The sequence below is a fragment of the Phasianus colchicus genome, chromosome 11 (assembly GCF_987193195.1).
Source record: "Phasianus colchicus chromosome 11, bPhaCol1.hap1.1, whole genome shotgun sequence".
Lineage (NCBI taxonomy): Eukaryota > Metazoa > Chordata > Aves > Galliformes > Phasianidae > Phasianus > Phasianus colchicus.
The window spans coordinates 16750868-16759691 of NC_143446.1; the positions used below are offsets into that span (position 1 = coordinate 16750868).

At 41.9% G+C, this 8824-nt stretch overlaps 1 long non-coding RNA gene across 1 annotated transcript; it reads right to left on the reverse strand.

The window, feature by feature from the left end:
• Positions 1 to 673: 673 nt before the first annotated feature.
• LOC149916462 (uncharacterized) lies at positions 674 to 6751 on the reverse strand. The gene is made up of 3 exons (XR_016469933.1): positions 6665 to 6751; positions 3617 to 3976; positions 674 to 1769 (listed from the first exon to the last, which is right to left on the reverse strand). It is a non-coding gene; the product is annotated as an uncharacterized LOC149916462 (long non-coding RNA).
• Between the last annotated feature and the right edge of the window lie 2073 nt (positions 6752 to 8824).

An 8824-nucleotide genomic window follows, 5' to 3' on the forward strand; every position in this document is an offset into this window, starting at 1 on the left:
AAATTCTTCTTTAAGGAAAAAAAAACCAAAACCTGTCAGTGTTTAAATGCTGTGCTCTTGCCATGCAGGAGCTTTCTCTACTTGTCCCTTATCCCTCTGTATGTTACATATAGGGAGGTATCTTCACATTGAGTCACACATAGAAGTCCAGAGGAATTTTACAAGAATTTCACTGTGTTCCCCATTGAGCCCACTGTGGGAGTGATGGCTTTTGTAAGACAGAGCTCATATGACAATGTATAACATCAGGACTTTTCCTACCCAGAACATTACACAAAGATGATTTGAGCATGAAACTGAACTGTATAACAAGTACTTGGTGGCCAACCATTTAAGACCTAATGGAATAAATGAGGAGAGAGCTGAAGCAAATGTGTGTAGGCGAGGGATTATCATGAGAGACAGCACAGGGATTAGAGCATAAAAAGTAAAAGCTAAATGAGAGGTTGAGATAGAAGTCAAGAGGAATATGAACAGAAAGGGAAGAGTTCGAGAGCAGATATAGTAAGAAATGCCACAGTACTTTTAAAAGTTGGAGAAAAAGGTAATAGCCAGCAGTTGCAGAAAAAAAAAAAAAAAAAGGGAAAAAAAAAAAAAACACTAAAAATGATAGGTTTTTATCCTTCCTTAAGATATTATTTGGTACATATCCTGAAGAAAAAAGGCAAGAGAACAGTTTTTTTTCTGATTGCAAAAACATAATAGTGATAAACTAGAAGAAAGAGCTGAACCATTACCCTGAATTACTGCAGATCCCAAGGTCCAAGGAAAGATGGACTTATGTAAATAATTCAGACATTCATTTTAGTACCTATAACTGTGATGGATTTTTTTTTTAGTACTACTGCTACATTTGTCCAGTACATACATAAGATATGACATGAAGATCACCGCATAAAAAGTTTATTTGTGAACAAAGCAGGTGGTTTTATTATTTTATTTCTGCTGTGTTAATTTGATCTAAATGCCTTGCTCTTTTTTCTTTCTCCTTTACGCCTTTTTCTTTGCTGGACTAAGTTATAACTTGCTGCTGTCATAGAACAAAATAAATAAATATATATCAATGATTCCTGAATTCCCATCTCCAACAGGTCAGAGAGTGAGACACCTCACATTTGCGTTGTCTTGAAAAACAAGACGAAACGCTTCACCTGACCTCTTGGTTTTGTTTTTATGACCCTATACACCATCAGTTAAATAGTCTTCATGTACCATTTTCCCAGCCACCTACACCTATTGCTAATGTCTGTAGGGCAAACCAGTACATGGATGGTACTCAGCCAGCGGCATCCAGCCCCAGCATGAAACAAAAGGATGCGCACACCCATGCGCACAGATCAGAATGAAGCATTGCTAGCACAGCGAGCGAGATTCTTAAACTAAGATTAACCTTGAAGCTCAAATGAGATAAAAACAAATAGAAATTTCTCCACAGGCATAAGAGCTTAATATAAAAGAAAGTATTTCATAACTCGCATAACTTTAATTAAGAAAAAAGGCTGGCAGGATATATTCTATCTCAGCAGCCATATGTTTAAATGTGTGCTCAGTGAGGTGCACAGAAGGTGTGCACGTCTCATTATTAACTAAGTAGATCTGTATATACAATTTCCTTGAAGTGCTGACAATATCACTCACATTTAAGGATGCTCATCATTTTGCCCGTTATGTATCATCATGTCTGGACTCTATAGGGAGAGCTGAGCTGTGCCAGTATAAGTTGAAGAAGCTCTGTTCTGTAGCAGATCCAAGTGGTTGGAATGGGATTTCTGGGAGAAGAAGAAAGAAGGAGGAAGGGGTAAATTAGTGGGTTACTCATAGAATCACAAAGGTTGGAAAGACCTCTAAGATCATCTTGTCCACCCATCAACCCATGCCTCTGACTGCTCTAGACCATGCTATTCTGTGCAGTGTCCATCCTTTTCTTGAGCAACTCCAGGGATGATGACTCCATTACCCCCCTGGGTAGCCCATTCCAATACCTCACCACTCTTCCTGAGAAGAAACTTTCTGTATATCCAACATGAACCTCTCCAAGCACAACTTGAGGCCATTATCTCTTGTCCTATTGCTAGTTACCTGGGAGAAGAGGCAGATCCCCAAAGTGAAAATTGAAAAAATTAAGTGGAAATTGAGAAATAGAAGAAAGATAAAGAAAAAAAATAGAAGAAATAGAAAGAAAGAGAAATAGAAGGAAGACATTTCTGGTGAGCTTGATGTGCACTGCTCCCAGTGGCACTGTGGCTGATACGTCTGGTTCTAATGGAGTTGTACTTCTCATGCCTCTTTCAGGCAGGAAGAACCCATCAATACTGCTTCCTTAAATAGCAGATCATTTATAGCCTGCCTGAGGGACTGAGGGATGTTTTCAGAGAGGACAGTTCCCATTGCTATATCTTTTTTATCACTCCATTCCAGGTTGCTTGAACAAGGTTTTTAGGAAAAAAGGGAGAGGATTATTGGTGACTAGTAGCCAGGGGCATCTCACAGCATTAAGCAGCACTGGGACATGGTGGAGGCCACTCTGGGCCACAAAGGTGCGTGGAGCAGAGACGCTGCCCTGAGGGCATTTATCCCAAAGACTTGTGTAGCTTCAGTTAAATACTTGTGGCCAAGCACTCCAAGAGTGACTGCACCACACTTTGTGATTATCTTGGATTGAGGAATTAGAAATGAGCCCAAAGGCTTGGACTTGGACACAGAGGTCCCCAGCATTCTCTGAAATGTGGGGGTCTAATATTCTAACCAACAGAAAGCTTTTGGATCCTTCCCATTGCCTCTTGTGTGGCAGAAACCCCAGTGGCATTAAAGGTCTGATTTCTTACCTTTTGTTGAAAATGGTTAAAAAATAATTAGAAATGATGTGCTATGAACATGCATAAAATGAAAGTGAACACAGCAGTCAGGGAGCTATGGAACCTTCCAAAGACAACCTCAGCATGGGAATGCTGCTTGGATAGTGGGTGCATTTTCCCCAGCATTTGGAGCTGGATGACTGCCCCTTGCTTAAGTGCAGACTTTCCCTGGAAAGTTTTGTGAAGGTATTTCCCATTTACAGATAGATATCCTTTCACCAAATCTCTGTCTGAGGAGTTATGAAGGAAAAATATTTGGAGTCCAACAACGCAGAACATTTGTATATATTCCCAGTGCAAGAGAGAGCACCCGAATCACAACAGCCACATGAAGTTGTGTCACTTAGGACTGATTGTGGGATGTGGCATTCAGAGTCTGTCACCAGTTTAGAGAAGTCTGCCTCAATCAGTGTCACTGCTGGACACAGCTGTCTGTGTAGGTTGCTGTCAATCCAGCTGTCTTTGTTTTACAATGCTGTTTTTATTTTTTTGTTGCTGTTGTTTCTTTTTTCTAGAGCCACTACCACATCAATGTCAGGGACTGATGCTATATCTTTCTCAGACAGAGAAATTCATACAGACAGATCATCTGTGGTCTAGGTTATTTCCTTAGATGAAAGCACCCCTTTCAAACAGTATTTCTTCCAGGCTTCTGCAATGCTGAACAGAAAACCATTCCTTGCCAAGTTATCCTGACTGTGAGTCTGAGCAGAGCAGCTGAATGCATATAAAAAAAAACAACACTCGTTTTGCATTCTCACCTTGCAAGCAGTAAAATATTCCTGCTAATACTGCTCATTGAACAGGGCTGCAGAGCTAGTGACAACGCTTCTGAAAAGTGTCCGGAAGATAGAAAATGCCACTCTCTGAAGCAGGCTTATCCAAAGTACTGGGCCTTCTGCTAAAGCTCTTTTGCGCTTCTCTGTAGCCGATGTTCCTTGTCTTTGCTGTGAAGCATTGTGTATCTCTGAGCAGTAACTGCAGCCTCTGACATCTGCTCATCGGGGCGTGCCTCAAAAGAAGGGGAGCCCAGGTCATTAACTGAACTGCTGGTACTCTCAAGGTGGAATAACCATACAGCTGTGGGATGCCAGATAGCTGTCCTTGCTCTCAGGGACGCTCTGCAAATAGGAAAGAAGCGGTGTTAGTGTCATGTGAGATAAAAGTTTTGATCTTACAGTCACCCCACACAGGTGATGCAGCTCAGACCCCTTACCGTATTCTCGTACCTCAGACTGATATTTCCATACTGCCACTTTGAATGCAGGAACCAGTTCAGACAAAATAAAAACCGACCTTTGCCCACTGCTCTGATCTAGCCCAAAACAGAGCTCTCCTGCCCTATGAAAGCCTGTCTCAGCTTTATTTCCATGCTCCCCAGCACTTCCCAGTCCGTTGTGGATGGGAACACCAGTGCCCCTGCACTGTGAGAAAAGCGGTTCTTGACCTGAACCTGACGAGAAACAGGAAGTAATAGAAATCTCACACAAAATCTTTTCTCCTGAGATCTTCAGCCATAGGGGTCATTTGCTGAACTCTCCCCCTGGAGTCACCACTGGATTTGTTTACACCAGTGTAATGGAGCACAGCTCCAGTTATGGAGGTTCCTCTATAACTTTGCGGAAGAGTCAAACTTGAGTGTGTGTCCAAACCAAATCTACAGAGCTTTTGAGTTTCTCCCATCCCTCATTATTTGTGGGTTTTGGATATACACCAAGAAATTAGTTCATATCCATCTACAATTTTCTCTTTGTTTGAGTGGCTTGAGGGCTGGAATTGAAAAAGAGAATTACCTAGAATAATGCCATCTGTATTACACATAAAGAGAATCCAACCAGAAGCAACAATGCAATGTTTTTTAAACTGTCTGATATGATAATGTGTAATGACATGCTGCACAAACCGACACATGGTTTCCACGAATACCAGTGAGGTTTCTCTTCAAGGAAAAAGTAATGAAATGGAGCAGACCTCAATCCAACCAACCACAGCAGTACCAACCTGAGCATCCACCAGGGACATAATCAGAAATCACATACTCACTGCTGAGGAGCTATAATTAAACTAGATTTAATTTTAATGGAAATTCTTCCTAGAAAAAAAAATATACCCATGTTCCCCACCCCCACCACCTCTAATGTTTCACTCATCCAGGCTTTATGGAAATAGTTACAGGATTCATGTGTTTTGCAACCCCAAATGTTTTCAAAACAAATAGAACACTTTAAAAACTGAAATTAATAAATCTTTTACATTCATACTCAAAAGTCACTCATGCTGAGGTTGTGTGGGTTCATCAGCATCAGATGCTTCCTGCTGGTTGGTGCCTCCACCCAACACATGTTTTAAATAATAATCAAGTTCAGCCTTTGCAATTATATTTTTGTCTTAGTGCAGTTGTGCAGTAATGGTTCTTTTATCCTACTTTTATCTCTCAACTTTATGTCAGACAGTACCACCCCTATCTAGGGATCTGAAAACCTGATAACTTTAAGAGGATTAATGCTGACAAAATGTGCTTTATTAGTTTGGATTTGTTTTATTAGAACCCTGCAGTCTGATTAGGACTAGGCAACACTCAGAATACTGTTTGCCCGGGCAAAAAGAAAATAACACCAAGCAGAGATTCAAATATATCCCCACTGGTTGTTTACTAGGCCAGTACACTCATAAGCATACCAGTTCTTCCTGTGTCTCACTCAGCCCTTCTGTTTGCAAAGGCCCCATGGAAATGGAAAACAGAAACCCAGAGCAGATTCTCCCATGCAAACACATGAAGCTAAACTCTGCTGAGCACCACATTTATTCATACTTCGTGGGGAGAGACCTGGCCCCTCCACTGAGCCTCTTTCTGCAGGGTGCTTGTGCAGTTCCAGTGGCATCCGAAGAAGCCCTTGGCCACAAAATTCATCCTGTTTGTAGTGTGGGCTGCCCAAGGCTAATGCTGTTTGTCTGGGACTGTTTCCCCAAATGTGGTTCATCTTTCATGTTTTCCTACATGGCTATCCTAAGCCATGCCATGATCAGGCATAATCCCTGTTCTTGTGTACCTGGGGAAGTACATGCACATGGAATTGATCTGCATGGTGTTTTTCACACCCTTGTAGCAGGGAAAGCATGGGCTGGTCATCCTGGCACGGACACCTTGTGAAGGGCATTCATGAAGGGATGATCAAGTGTTACACAGAAAGAACCGGTTATCTCCTCTTTGGGATGAATTAGTTCAGGCCTAGTGCTGTTTGTATAGTAGCCAAACTAACCAGGTTAAAGCCAGACTGGGTGTTGTGCAACAGCACTGCAGCTCTGTGATGAGCCGCCCCTCTGTGTGCTCATAGGATGCTGGTAAGAATGTGCTCGTTAGACAGGAAGGGTTATGCACCCTCCTGACCGCTTTCTGACAAAGTCATTGGCATCAGTAGGAGTAAGAAATGTGTTCAGACATATTCCTACATGTGATAGGTGCATGGAAAACCCATTTTTTAATTTTTGGCAGAAAGGAATTGGAATGTAACTGGGCAAGCTACAGACCCACAATGACTTTGCCAACTTTTGTAATAATAGGAAGCTAGTTACAGTAAACAGTGGTAAATAACACACTCATGAAATCCAGAGGGGAATAAATGATTTGTTCTTATACAGAAAAACAAAAAAGGAGACATTTCCTTATTTTTTAATAATGTTGTGCTCCGCCCACACTGTCTCCAGTATATCCCATAACAGCGTTGGCTTTTGAAAAAAATACATACAATGTCCAGACACAGCCTTGAACAGAAGCATGACCAGATAATAAAACAAAGATGCTCACTTACCAAAAGTTTCACATTCAGCTGTTTGTGACACATTCATTCACCACTCACTTTCTCCATTTTTACATCTAGCAAGAGCTTGGTGAAAGGATTTATTCCTGATTTGTGCTGGTGAGAATGAGAACAGAATGAGAACAATGCTATTTCTATCTGTGCCCAATATATATAGTACTCTACTTACAAAATATTTATATGTATTTCCTCCCATCTACTATTTTGTTACATTCATGCCTGCCTGGGAGGAGAGGTAGAAGACATGTATCTGCAGATACATGAAGGTTGGAAGGGATGTTTACTTGAGTATGATGTTTGCTGTGAGTTAAAAAAACTTAAAAAAAAAAAAATATTTTCCAACATTTTTTCTGGTAGTAAACAACAAGTTTATTTATACATAAATAATAATAGATTATTCCTCTGTCCATAAGCAATCTTTTGAAATTTCCACTACAAAAAGTTATAAATGAAAAGATTTACTTAGGCTCTCTTATGGAAACTGAAGCCTGCAATGACTTCTCATGTCCCCCACAGAGAGGGAGAAGTCTATTCTCTGCCTCTCTGCAACAGCCTTGTGCATATTTGACATCTCTCCACCTCCCATCATTCCTGTGCCTTGTACTGCTTTGGAAGTAACTTACCAAGCAGTGCTTTGTTTTATTTCTATTCCTGTCCACATACTGAACATAACTGCACTCAGGTTGGTCTTACCTACAAATCCAGCATGTCACTTTTTCCATCATCCAAGTCGTTAATGATGGTAACATTACTGATAACTATCAAAAGAGGACCAGTCATCACCAGACAACAGAATTTAGGTGTCATGCATGCAGGGACACAGAGCTGCTTTGAATTGCAGTGGGACCAACAGTTCAGGCTCTTCTTATGGCCAGTCTTCTGTCTGAGATCAGAAATGACAATCTTGAAATAAGTCAAAGACAGTGCAAGAAGAAGCCTGTCAAGCTTCTCTTTCTACTTCAGCCTCGCTGTTACAGCTGGGGTCTGATCTGAAAACATGTCCTTCCTGTGGGGTTCAGACCACAAAACTGACTGCCTGCCACATTCCCTTGTTGTTTTTTCCTTGGGTCGCCGTATGAATCCAGTTTATCACATCCATCCCTGTGCCAAACATGGTGAGTGTTTAAGCAATCTGTGAAGTCAGAAGCTTCCCAGGGAGAGTTTGTCTTTGCTTCATCTGGAATCCACCAACCCATACAAGTGTACACAGCATGGTCCCTCAAAAGGTCCTCCCTTGTCACCTCTGGGAAATTTTACTACTTTATAGTTGAGCTGTCTTACATGGAGCCATTCAGTGTCTGCTGGGAAGGGCAGGTCACGTAGCTGAACTCAGGCTCCCAGCTTTCCCGGGTTTCTCTGTAGGCCAGGGAGGGAAAATGATGCTGAGTTATTTCCTCTCAGCGTTCTCCTGGCCTCTTCCCAACAAACAACAGAAGAAGCCTCGGAGGTTGGGAGTTGTTGCTGTGGTGAGCAACAGCACTAAGCTTGCTGCTGCAGAGGACACGCTGTCACTTACTGGAAGGCGAGGTGAAATGTTGGCTGGAGTTAAGGGAAATTGGGTCTGGGATTTCATCACAGAGATGGTGGATGAAAAGGAGCAGTCAGGACTCTCTGAGCCTAATCATCCACTTGGAGCAAGAGCAGCAGCAGGGAGACGAGGGTGGCCAACCAGGAGTCCCATCCCACTGCAGGGAGCTTCCAGCCCTGCGATGTGCTCTGAGCATCCTCCCTTCCCTCAGCTCCCAGCGGGATCATTTATTGACCCCACAGGTAACTGATCTCCTGTTGTATGAGGCCCCGAAGATGGAATAATAAATAAATAAATAATAAATAATTCAGAAATAATCTTTTCTCACATAAAGATCTGTGTTCCTGGGGAAAAGTACACAAAGCCGAGGCCAGAAATAATCTGTTCAACTCCAGCAAAAGCTCCTATTCCCCTCTTCTTTTGTGTAAGTCACAGACTCCCCTTTCTCCTCCCATAACAATCTCATGCATAATAAAAACAGGGCTTCCTCTGAAAATCTTTTGTTTTCCAAAAATATGAAGAGTTCCAGGGAGAGCCTCCAAGATCAATTTGCTATCTGATTCCAAACAGAGCTGAACAAAATCTCTGGTTTTCTCCACTGCCAAATATTTGTGGTGACTTGC